Here is a 12,028-nt window from a genome sequence, read left to right as displayed (position 1 = left end):
ATACTCTTTGACGAAGATGATTTTGAATATAGTTTATCCTTAGGTAGGAACGTCATGGTGGAGAAACATTCCAGCTGATTAGTTATGGAAATTTCTCTTAGCTCTGACATTACAATGGATTCACAAATAATTAACTCTCTGTGTGCTGGCTCCTGGGAACACTGAACACTTGGGAAAGCTGTGTTTGTAATTGCTACCAGCTCACATACTCAGGGTTGTCACTCTTCCCGGTTTGGGAATGCACTGGATTGGAAGATTAATCTCCCAGTCACTGGTGATGAGGAGAAAACAATTTCACCTTTGGGGTTCAGTTTTGTACATCTTCATTTCCTGGGTTTCCTGCAGCTTTCTCTGCAGTCAGTTTGAAGACGGGGCTATTCTGCTCCCTGACCATGGACAGACCACTGTTTACTCACAGTAGCAGGGTAAGGCCGGTGGGGTGTTCACTGCCCAATGATTGGAGCATCTCATAAAGATCCTGTTTGTGTCTTTCCCTCCTTCCCTGAGATATACTGTGACTGGCTGAATGATTTCACCCCCAACTTTAAAACTACTCCCACTGATATCCAGCTCCTGACACAGCCTGTCACTGGGGTACACTTCCCCTGACACTGTGTATCACTGCATTAGTGTTCACATGGCATTGACTCTGGCGGGGTCACTTTTTCACTGACATTGTCTCTCACTAAATCAGCATTTTCCTGGCACTGGCTCTCATGGGATCACCATTTCCCTGACACTGACTCACACTGGATCACCATTTCCCTGACACTGGCTCGCACTGGATTGCCATGTCCCTGGCATGGAATCTCACTGGATCACTGTTGTCCTGGCACTGTCTGTGATTCGATCAATACTTCCCAGGCACTGACCATCACTGGGTCACCACTGCCTTGGCATTTACTCTCCACTGTTTCCTGATTCTGGCAAATAGCCTAATTATGATCTTAATTCATATATTTGTAAATCATTATTTACAAGTAATCAAGGGCTACAGGGAAAAGGCAGGAGGATCGTGTTTAGAAACCTATCAGCCATGATGGAATAGCAGAATAAACTCAATGGGCTGAATGGCCAAATTCTGCTCCAATGCATTATGGACTTACAATTTAATTCCTTGGAAGAAGGGGTAGAATGTGTTGTATCTGTACTGGCTGATGGCCCGAAAGATAGTTGGAAAAGCAAATGAAATGGAAGTCATAGCCACGTGAATGCAGCTGTAAAATGCAGTGATGGAGGAACAGAATTTGCTCAATTTCTTCCAATATTTCACTTTTCAAATATCAATAAAACCAGCTGCTTTCAGCAACTTGAGGATATGCAGTAAAGCCCTCTGTATTCCTGAACAGCTCCCGAGGTGATCAGAACGCTGCTCACAGACTAGATCACTGAACTGCTTCTTAAACGTCATGTAATTTCACCATTGAGTGCATAAAATAGCACTGTTTATCAATGCATTTATCAATTTATTCCAGAAGAGGTTTACCAGGATGTTCCCAGGAACGGAGGATTCGGGTTATAATGAAATGCTAGACAGGCTGAGAATGTTTTCACTGGGGTGTCGGAGGGTGAGAGATGACCTTATAGAAGTTTATAAAATCACGAGGGGTATAGACAAGGTGAATGGCAGGTGCCTGTTCCTTCGGGTGGGTGATTTCAAGACAAGAGGGTATATGTTTAGGATGAGAGGAGAAAGATTTAATAATGACATGAGATGCAAGTTTTTTACACAGAGTTGTTCATGTGTGGAATGAGCTTCCAAAGGAAGTGGTGGATGCAGCTACAGTTACAACATTTAAAAGACGTTGCGATAACCACATGAATAAGAATTGTTTGGAGGGATATGAGCCAAGCGCAGGCAGGTGGGATGAGTTTAGTTTGGGATGATGGTCAGCATGAACTGGTTTGACCAAAGGGTCTGTTTCCGTGCTGCATGACTTGGTGACTCTCATCCCAGTTTCAGAAACAACTCTCCAGGTTTGGTGGTGTGAAACAGTTTTCTTCAAGATCAGACACCCAAGAGATTGGAGTCAGTTTCAGGTTCTCCCATTCACAAACACTTTGTCTCAGAAGATAACACATGTCTTGGCTGGTCAAGGCCAAGTCTCTAACAGGCAAATCCCAATGGGATGTCTGTAAATTTCCATTAATACACATTTAGAGATATGGAAGGTGTCTGGGGGAATTGAAAGGAAGCTGCCAGCAGAAAGAGTTAACTCACTGTGGGTCTGAGACAGGGGGGTGGGGCCAACTCACTGAGTGATGTTGTTGTAATTATACTTTGTTCAGGAAAACTGCTGCAATCTGCTGTTCATTAACTTTTTCAAAAACTGAGTTCAGTTTGATATTTGCCAAACGATAGTTTATCGAGATTGTGAGAACAACCTGAGGGTGTAAAGCACAAAATCTTGTTTTTAATTAGAATCAAAAACACACACTTCACTCTATTCCCAAAGATTTGAAATTCATTATGAATCCAATATTGAATCTTTGATGTTGTGCATGAACAACAGCCTAATTTTCAGTGAACCGTCTTTAACTATGGGGTGAGTTCCCACCTCCGTGCAGTGTAGTGAGGTACACAGCTGTGATTCAGTATACGGGGTGTCCCTGTCTACTGCCCATTTTTCAGCTGTTTCTACCTTATCCTCATCGACACCTGCTGCAGCCACTGACTCACCGTTTCTTCTTGTATTAGTATTAACTCATCGACACAACTGTAAATATAAAGTGGTGATGATCACTCCCCCTTTCTGATCTTTATCATTCTTCAGAACCATCCATGAACAATTTCCCCTGGGGTGGGGATGGCCCGATGGGTTGAACCCATCTCTCAGCATTCCCTTCATCAATTTTGACTGTTGTTCTGCTGTAAACCCGGTGACGGAGCCCTCTGACATTCAATCAAAGTTTACAGCCTTTTCCTCATTCCCCTCCCTGACTACATTTTTCAATCTCCTCCAATGAAATGTTTTTCCTCCCTTCAGATGTGATTATAACCACTGACACAGGCAGTGAGACTGTGACTCCTCTTGTGAGATCTGTCAGCTCAAACCTGACGTATTTTCACATTTTGGTTGGAGACGCCCAGTGATAGGTTAGGATTTTTTGTTTTGAAATTTATTTCCTGCGTAAAGATGACAGAATAGGATATTCAACCCATCGAGACTGTCCCTCCATTCCCACCCTCTGGTTTGTCCAAGTGTCACTCCAGCTCCCACTCCCATCTCTTCCCCACTCCCTGCTCCAGGCTTCTCTTCCCCTTCCCCAGTTGTAACCTCTCCTCGACCTTTTCCCGGACCACTTTCCCGATGCCAGGGATCATTCCCTCCAGTCTCAGATGGTGTCCCCATGCCGTGTAGTATCACTCTCCCACCCACCACCCACCTCCTCGTTCCTGCTTGGTTCAGGTTTTACCACAAGGTTTGTCACTGTTCCAGGGAGTAAAGAGCCTGCGAGAATTACAGGTACATTTTGTGTCTCATGTTGTAAAATTTGCAGTTTGTCAAATTCAGGGATTTGGTTGGTCCTGGTGTGGGTGAAGTCACTTTATGTCTCGTAACAATGTTTCTTTGCATGTCTCATGGTTCAACATTAAAATTTTGTATCGCCATGGAGATATTATTGTGAAATGGGCCAAATGGTGACGTGTATGTCTCTTTATGCAAAGTAATAAAATTAGCTCAGTATCTCACTCATGAACAGCAATGGTGTAAATGTTGGTCAAATCAGGACCACACAATATTCACTGAAAGAAAGACAGACCCAAACGGCAGACCTGAGGCTAATTTCAATTGTCCATCTGTACATTTACAGGGTCTGTATTTCAGAGCAATGGGTGGAGCTGACATTTATCTTTATATGAGTGGCTCAAGTGCTCTTCATTCACATTCAGAAATGAAAAATGTAAAAAAAAACCTGAACCCGCAACAGTACTTCAGTTCAGTCATTTCACTTTGCAGACACACAGTATTTCCTGTTGCCTCTCGGGGTGCAGGAGATTCTGACAAGGTGGGTTTTTATTGCTCATTCCTTCTTGCCCGAAGATGGTGGTGAGCTCTGTTTTTGAGTTGCTACAGTCCATGTCTTTTACCTAGTAATGAGTGTTTCTAAGAGCCTGCAGACACCTCGACCAGTGTACACAATATTTATTTACCCAGGATCCTTAGCGTGTATCAGGTAAGGACAACACAGCATGAGACTGCAGTCAGTCAGCCAAGTCCCAACTTTATTGGAGACAACAAAGGGAAAAACTGCACTCGACAATTTTACCAACTCTATTTCTAACGATCCAATTCTTTTGAATATTAAAACACTTCCCAGACCTTTTGCTGCTCTGTTGAATTGTTCCATCTGTACCTCTCTTCATGAGTTGATTCTCTCTCTGGTCAGAGAGTGAGCTGCTCTGCTCACTGCTGTATCCTGACATGCCTGTAGATCGGCTGGAGAGTGGGGTCCAGTCAAGTCCTGCCAGGCCTGGGTTCTTATACCCTCCTGGCTACATTCTAGAACCTTCCAAGGACTTGGCTAATCAGGGGAATCAAACTAATTGGTCTTATCACCTTGAAATGCTGCTAATGGTTCTCGATGGCTTGCTAACAATGACCTGTTCGATGTGTCTGCCTTGGGCCTGGAAGTCTGGTTTCATCCTCGAATACACACCTGGTCTTCTGCCTTATTGAGGCATGTCCCATGCATCTTGTGATGTTGTTTGACACACTTTGTAATGTGCTCTGATGCCTCTTCAGTTTTCAATTATCTGAGCGTAAATCTTGCAAGGACTTTCCCTGGGCAGAATTGTCTCTTGTATGTCTGACTTGGCTCAGTATTCCCAGCACACTTTGCTTTTTTGCCAATTTTTGTGCCCTGTTTATTCCAGTTGCTGTTGGTGTATTTCTGCCCTCCCTTCGTAATGGTTTTTATTTCACCTGAGCAGTCGCAGGCATTTACAATGCTCCACCGCCAAACCCTGGTCACCCGACTCCTGGAGAAAGAACGCCTCAGCTTTCACCTTGGAACCCTCCAACCACAGGGGATCAATGTGAATTTCATCAGCTTCCTCATTTTCTCTCTCCTCACCTTACCCCAGATCCAACCTTCCAACTCGCCACCACTCTCTTGAACTGTCCTCCCTGTCCATCTTCCTTCCTACCTATCTGCTCCACCCTCTTCCCTGCCCTATCACCTTCGCCCCCACCTTCATCTATCTATCACAATCCCAGCCACCTTCCCCCCCCCCCCCCCCCCCCACCTCATCCCCCTCCCATTTATCTCTCAGCCCCCTTGGGACACTAGCCTCAATCCTGATGAAGGGCTTATGCCTGAAATGTTGATTCTCCTGCTCCTGGGATGCTGCCTGACCGGCTGAGCTTTTCCAGCACCACACTCTTTAACTCTGATCTCCTGTACCTGCAGTCCTCACTTTCTCCTCCCTGCTACAATGTGGTGTCAGTACCCCAGCATTGTTCAGTGGGCAGTTCCAGGATTTGAAGACAGTGACGGTCACACAATGGAGAGGGGACTGTGAGGTGATGGCGTTCCCATCCACGTGCTGCCCTTCTCCTTCCAGTGGCCCTTACCCTTCCAGTAAGTCGATGCTTGGATATATCAATGTTAATAAGATGGGAACAACAAGGAACAGTACATCACAGGAAGTAGGCCTTTGGCCCACCAAGCCTGTGCCAACACATGATACATTTCTAAACTAAAAACCTTTTGTCTCTGTGCAGTCCATGCCCCTTTTTACCCATCTATTCATGTTTCTGACAATTTGCTGCTTAAATGTTGCTGTTGTATTCTCTGACAGCACATTCCAGGCATTTACCACCCTCTGGGTAAAAATCTTCCCTCTCACATCTGCTTTAAAAATTCACCTTTTCACCTGAAATCTATCTCCTCTAGTAAGTGACATTTTTATCCTGAGGTAAAGATTCCATCTGTGCATTCTTTCCATGCCTCTCATAAATTTGAAAATTTCTATCAGGTAGCCCCTCAGCCTCTGACGTTAGTTGAAAATAGAACTGAGAAGAATACAGTACAGGAACGGGCCCTTCGGCCCAGGATGTTGTGGTGAAAATGACGCCAATTTAAACGAATCCCTTCTGCCTGCTCCTTGTCCATATCCCTCCATCCCTTACATAACCATGTGCTTATCTAAAAGTCTCTTACACGCCCCTCCACCATCCTTGGCAGTGCATTCCAGACCCCTATCACTCTCTGTGTAAAATACTTACACCTCACATCTCCTTTGAACTTTGCCCCTTTCACCTTAAATGCATGCTCCCTAACTTTAGATATTTCATCTCTGGGTAAAACCCTGTCTATTTATCTCACAATTTTATAAACTTTTATCAAATCTCCCTTCAGCCTCCTCCCCCTTCCCCAGAGGAAACAACCCTAATTTTTCTCTTCTTATAGCTCATACCCTCTAATCCAGGCAACATCCTGGTAAACCACTTGCAACCTCTGAAAAGCCTCCACATCCTTCCTGTGAAGTGGTGACCAGAACTGAACGCAATACCCTCAGTGTGGCCAGACCAGAGTCTTATAAAGCTGCAACATGAAATCCTGACTCTTGTACTTAATTCCTCAACCAATATCCTGCCGAATCCTTTGACAACCTTCTACACTATGCCCAACTCCACAGATCCTTGTATCATCTGCAGACTTACTAAACCTCCCATCTGCATTTTCATCCAAGTCGTTTTTATAAATATCACTACCAGCAGAGATCCCACTACAGATCCCTGTGGAACACCATTAAATCACGGACCTCCAGCTTGAAAACACCCTTCTACCACTACCCTCTGCCTTTTGTGGGCAAGCCAATTCTGAATCCATGTGGCCAAGTCACTGGGGATCCCATCCTACTGAGATCTTAATCTTCTGGATGAGCCTACCATGAGGAACCTTACTGAAAGCCTTACAAAGACTCATGCAGCCAACATCCACTGCTCTTCCCTCATCAGTCACATTTTTAAAAAATGCAATCAATTTAGTCAGGCATGATCCGTGCTTCACAAAGCCATGCTGACCGTCCCTAATTAGGCCTGGCTTTTCCAAATGTAAATCCTATCCTATTCCCTATCCCAACCATTAATGTGAGACACACCTGTCTATAGTTTCCTGGGTTATCCCTATTTCCCTTCTTGAACAGAGGAACAATATTAGCTACTCGCCAATCCTCCAGGACCTCTCTGGTGGCTAATGAGGACACAATCATCTTGGTCAAGACCCAAACAATCTCTTCCCCTGCCTCTCTCAGTAACCTGAGGTGGATAGCATCATGCCCTGGGGACTGATCCACCTCTATGCTCTCTAAGAGACCCAACACCACTTCTTTCCTGATCTCAAAATACCGCAGCATGTTAGCATGCTCCACCCAAATCTCACTATCCTCCATATCCTTCTCCTGGGGGAATACTGATACAAAGTACTTATTTAGGGTCTCACCCACATCCTCAGTCTCCAAGCACAAGTTCCCTCCTTCCTTGAGTGGTCCTACTTTCTCCCTAGTTAGCCTCTTGTTTGTAATGTATGTATAGAATGCCTTCGGATTCTCTTTAACCCGACTTGCCAAGGTCATTTCATGTCCTCTTCTTGCTGTCCTCATTCCCTGCTTGAGTTCTTTCCTGCTTTTTTGACATTCCTCTCAGGACCTGTCCAATTTTAGTTTCCTAAACTTTACATATGCTTCTTTTTCTCTTTTGACTAAATTCATAACCTCCCTTATTATTCAAGGGTCCCTGACTTTGCCATCCTTGTCCTTCTTCCTTACTGGAACATGCAGGTCCTGAACTCGCATCAGCAGGTCTTTAAACAATTCCCACATGTCAAATGTGGACTTGCCTCCATCCTCTAATTGGACTATCCACAAACTGTTTCAAGAAGCCCTCTCTGATACACTTAACAAATTCTGCCCAACCTAAACCTTTTGCTGCAAGGGAGTCCCTGTTGATATTGGGGAAGTTAAAGTCACCCAGTGTGAAAACACTTTTTATTGCATATTTCCATAATCTGCCTACATATTTGATTCTCGATGTCTCGGTGGCTGTTAGGGGGCCTATAGTATAATCCTGTCAGCGTGATTACACCCATCTTTTGTTTGAATTTACCCATATTTCCATCGTAGATAAGCCTCCAGTATGTCCTCTCTGAGTACGGATGTAATGCAACTCCTCCACCTCTTTTACCTTCCTGTCCATCTCGTCTAAAACAATGAAACCCTGGAATGTTAAGCAGCCAGTCCTGTCCCTCTCTCAATCAACTCTGTAATAGCTGCAACATCACAGTTCCATGTAGGTCCAGGCTCTAAGCTCATCTGCCTTACCTTTAATACCTCTTGCATTGAAATAAACACACTTCAGCCCATTAGTAGCATCGTGTATATTTACCTGTCTCTGCCTTTCTTTTCTTTCTGATTTACTGGTCCTAACATGTATCTTCCCCTTAATCCTTCCACTTGGTGACCTGCTGCTCTGGTTTCCATCCTCCTGCCACCCTAGTTTAACCTAACCGAGTAGCACCAGCAAACCTTCCTACGAGGATATCAGTTCCCCTCCAGTTTAGGTGCAAACTGTCCCTCTTGTACAGGTCACCCCTTCTCCAGAAGAGATCCCATTGATCCAAGAACCTGAAACCCTGCCACCTGCACCAGCTCCTTAGCCACACATTCATCTCTCCGACCTTTCTATTCCTTGCCTCACTAGCACGTGGCATTGGTAATAACCCAGAGGTTACTATCCTTGAGGGTCGTAAATAAACAAAGTTTGTCCAATCTCTCCTCATAGCTAATACCCTCCAAACCAGGTGACATCCTGGTAAACCTAGTTTTGTGGTGACCAGAACTAATTTCAAAATTCCAAATGTGGCCTAACTAAAATTCAAGGTAAAAACAATGACTGCAGATGCTGGAAACCAGAGTCTAGATTACAATGGTGCTGGAAAAGCACAGCAGTTTAGGCAGCATCCGAGGAGCAGTAAAATCAACGTTTCGGGCAGAAACCCTTCATCAGGAATACAGGCAGAGAGCCTGAAGGATGGAGAGATAAATGAGAGGAGGGTGGGGGTGGGGAGAAAGTAGCATAGAGTACATTGGTGAGTTGGGGAGGGGGTGAAGGTGATAGGTCAGTAAGGGGGGGTGGAGTGGATAGATGGAAAAGAAGATAGGCAAGTGGGACAAGTCATGGGGACAGTGCTGAGCTGGAAGTTTGGAATTGGGGTGAGGTGGGGAAGGGGAAATAAGGAAACTGTTGAAGTCCACATTGATGCCCTGGGGTTGAAGTGTTCCGAGGCGGAAGATGAAACGTTCTTCCTCCAGGCGTCTGGTGGTGAGGGAGCGGCGGTGAAAGAGGCCCAGGACCTCCATGTCCTCGGCAGAGTGGGAGGGGGAGTTGAAATGTTGAGCCACAGGGCGGTGTGATTGATTGGTGCGGGTGTCCCAGAGATGTTCCCTAAAGCGCTCTGCTAGGAGGCATCCAGTCTCCCCAATGTAGAGGAGACCGCATCGGGAGCAACGGATACAATAAATGATATTAGTGGATGTGCAAGTAAAACTTTGATGGATGTGGAAGGCTCCTTTAGGGCCTTGGATGGAGGTGAGGGAGGAGGTGTGGGCACAGGTTTTACAGTTCCTGTGGTGGCAGGAGAAGATGCCAGGATGGGAGGGTGGGTTGTAGGGGGGCGTGGACCTGACCAAGTAGTCACGGAGGGAAGCGGTGGGGAGGGAAATATATCCCTGGTGGTGGGGTCCGTTTGGAGGTGGCGGAAATGTTGGCGGATGATTTGGTTTATGCGAAGGTTGGTAGGGTGGAAGGTGAGCACCAGGCTCAAACAGATTGATGTTGAGAAGGAGGATGTGCTGGACATTTTAAAAAATGTGAAGATAGATAAGTCCCCTGGGCCCCAGACAGGATATATGCAAGGTTGCTACGGAAGCGAAGGAAGAGATTGCTGCGACTTTGGTGATGATCTTTGCATCCTCACTGTCCACTGGAGTACTCCCAGATGGTTGGAGGGTGGCAAAAGTTGTTCCCTTGTGCAAGAAAGGGAATAGGGATAACCCTGAGAATTATGGGGCAGTCAGTCTTGTGTCAGTGGTGGGTAAAATTATTGGAGAGGATTCTGAGAGACAGGATTTATGATTATTTGGAAAAGCCTAATTTGATTAGAGATCGTCAGCATGGCTTTGTGAGGGGCAGGTTATGCCACATAAGCCTTATTGAATTATTTGAGGATGAAGGAAGCATGTCAGGTATAGACAGGAAAGATTGAGTGAATTCTTAGAATAGGATAAAGGCAGTAAGGGTATGCTTACGTTGGAATTCAGGAGGATAAAAAGGGGGCATGAGATAGCTTTGGCAAATAGGGCTAAAGAGAATCCAAAGGGACTTTACAAAAAAGTTAAGGACAAAAGGGTAACTCGGGAGAGAATAGGGCCCCTCAAAGATCAGCAAGGTGGCCTTTGTGTGGAGCCATAGGAAATGGGGGGAGATACTAAAGGAGTATTTTGCAGCTGTGTTTGCTGTGGAGAAGGACCTGGAAGATGTAGAATGTGGGGAAATAGATGGTGACATCTTGAAAAATGTTAATATTACAGAGGAGGATGTGCTGGATGTCTTGAAACACATAAAGATGGATAAATCCCCAGGACCTGATCAGGTGTACCCTCAAACTCTGTGAGAAGCTAGAGAAGTGATTGCTGGGCCCCTTGCTGAGATATCTGTATCATCGATAGTCACAGGTGAGGTGCTGGAAGACTGGAGGTTGGCTGCCGTGGTACCACTATTTAAGCAAGGTGGTAAGGAAAAGCCAGGGAACTATAGACCAGCGAGCCTGACGTCAGTTGTGGGCAAGTTGATGGAGGGAATCCTGAGGGACAGGATGTACATGTATTTGGAAAGGACTGATTAGTGATAGTCAACATGGCTGTGTGCGTGGGAAATCATGTCTCACAAACTTGATTGAGTTTTTTGAAGAAGTAACAAAGAGGATTGATGAGGGCAGAGCAGGAGATGTGATCTGTATGGACTTCAGTAAAGCATTCAACAAGGTTCCCCCTGGAAGACTGGTTAGCAAGGTTAGATCTCATGGAATACAGGGAGAACTAGCCATTTGGATACAGAACTGGCTCGAAGATAGAAGACAGAGGTGGTAGTGGAGGGTTGTTTTTCAGACTGGAGTCCTGTGACCAGTGGGTGCCACAAGGATCGGTGCTAGGTCCACTGCTTTTTGTCATTTATATGAATGATTTGGATGTGAGCATAAGAGGTATGGTCAGTAAGTTTGCAGATGAACCAAAATTGGAGGTGTAGTGGACAGCGAAGAAGGTTACCTCAGATTACAATGGGTTCTTGATCAGATGGGCCAATGGGCTGAGGAGTGGCAGATTGAGTTTAATTTAGATAAATGCGATGTGCTACATTTTGGGAAAGCAAATCTTAGCAGGACTTATACACTTAATGATAAGGTGTGTTGCGGGAGTGGTAATGGTAAGGAAGTATTGCTGAACAAAGAGACCTTGGAGTGCAGGTTCATAGCTCCTTGAAAGTAGAATCGCAGGTAGATAGGATAGTGAAGAAGGCATTTAGTATGCTTTCCTTTATTGGTCAGAGTATTGAGTGCAGGAGTTGGGAGGTCATGTTGCGAATGTACAGGATTTTGGTTAGGCCACTTTTGAAACACTGCCTGCAATTCTGGTCTCCTTCCTCTCGGAAGAATGTTGTGAAACTTGAAAGGGTTTAGAAAAGATTTACAAGGATGTTGCCAGGGTTGGAGGATTTGAGATGTAGGCAAAAGGTTGAAAAGTGTTAGGTGAATTTATAATTGTAGAGTTACATTGTACTTTGCTCAAAAACTGCAAAAATTCATATAAGGCTCTGTTAACTCATTTTTAGGTTAAAATCAGTCTAAACATTATGGCACAGACTGAGAGCACAGGGGGCTAACACCTTCAACATAGGTAAAAACAATGACTGCAGATGCTGGAAACCAGATTCTGGATTAGTGGTGCTGGAAGAGCACAGCAGTT

The 12,028-nt window shown here is 45.0% G+C and overlaps 1 protein-coding gene across 1 annotated transcript in view; it reads left to right on the top strand.

Moving 5' to 3' along the window:
* LOC148151751 (EH domain-containing protein 3-like) overlaps window positions 1-12,028 on the top strand; it is a 207,506-nt gene that overhangs the window by 187,335 nt on the left and 8,143 nt on the right. The gene's annotated exons all lie outside the window — the stretch shown is intronic.

This window comes from Chiloscyllium plagiosum, unplaced genomic scaffold, assembly GCF_037043375.1.
Source record: "Chiloscyllium plagiosum isolate Xiang-an unplaced genomic scaffold, Cpla_swu_hap1 HiC_scaffold_3, whole genome shotgun sequence".
NCBI lineage: Eukaryota > Metazoa > Chordata > Chondrichthyes > Orectolobiformes > Hemiscylliidae > Chiloscyllium > Chiloscyllium plagiosum.
This window is presented reverse-complemented; position numbering and strand designations above follow the sequence as displayed.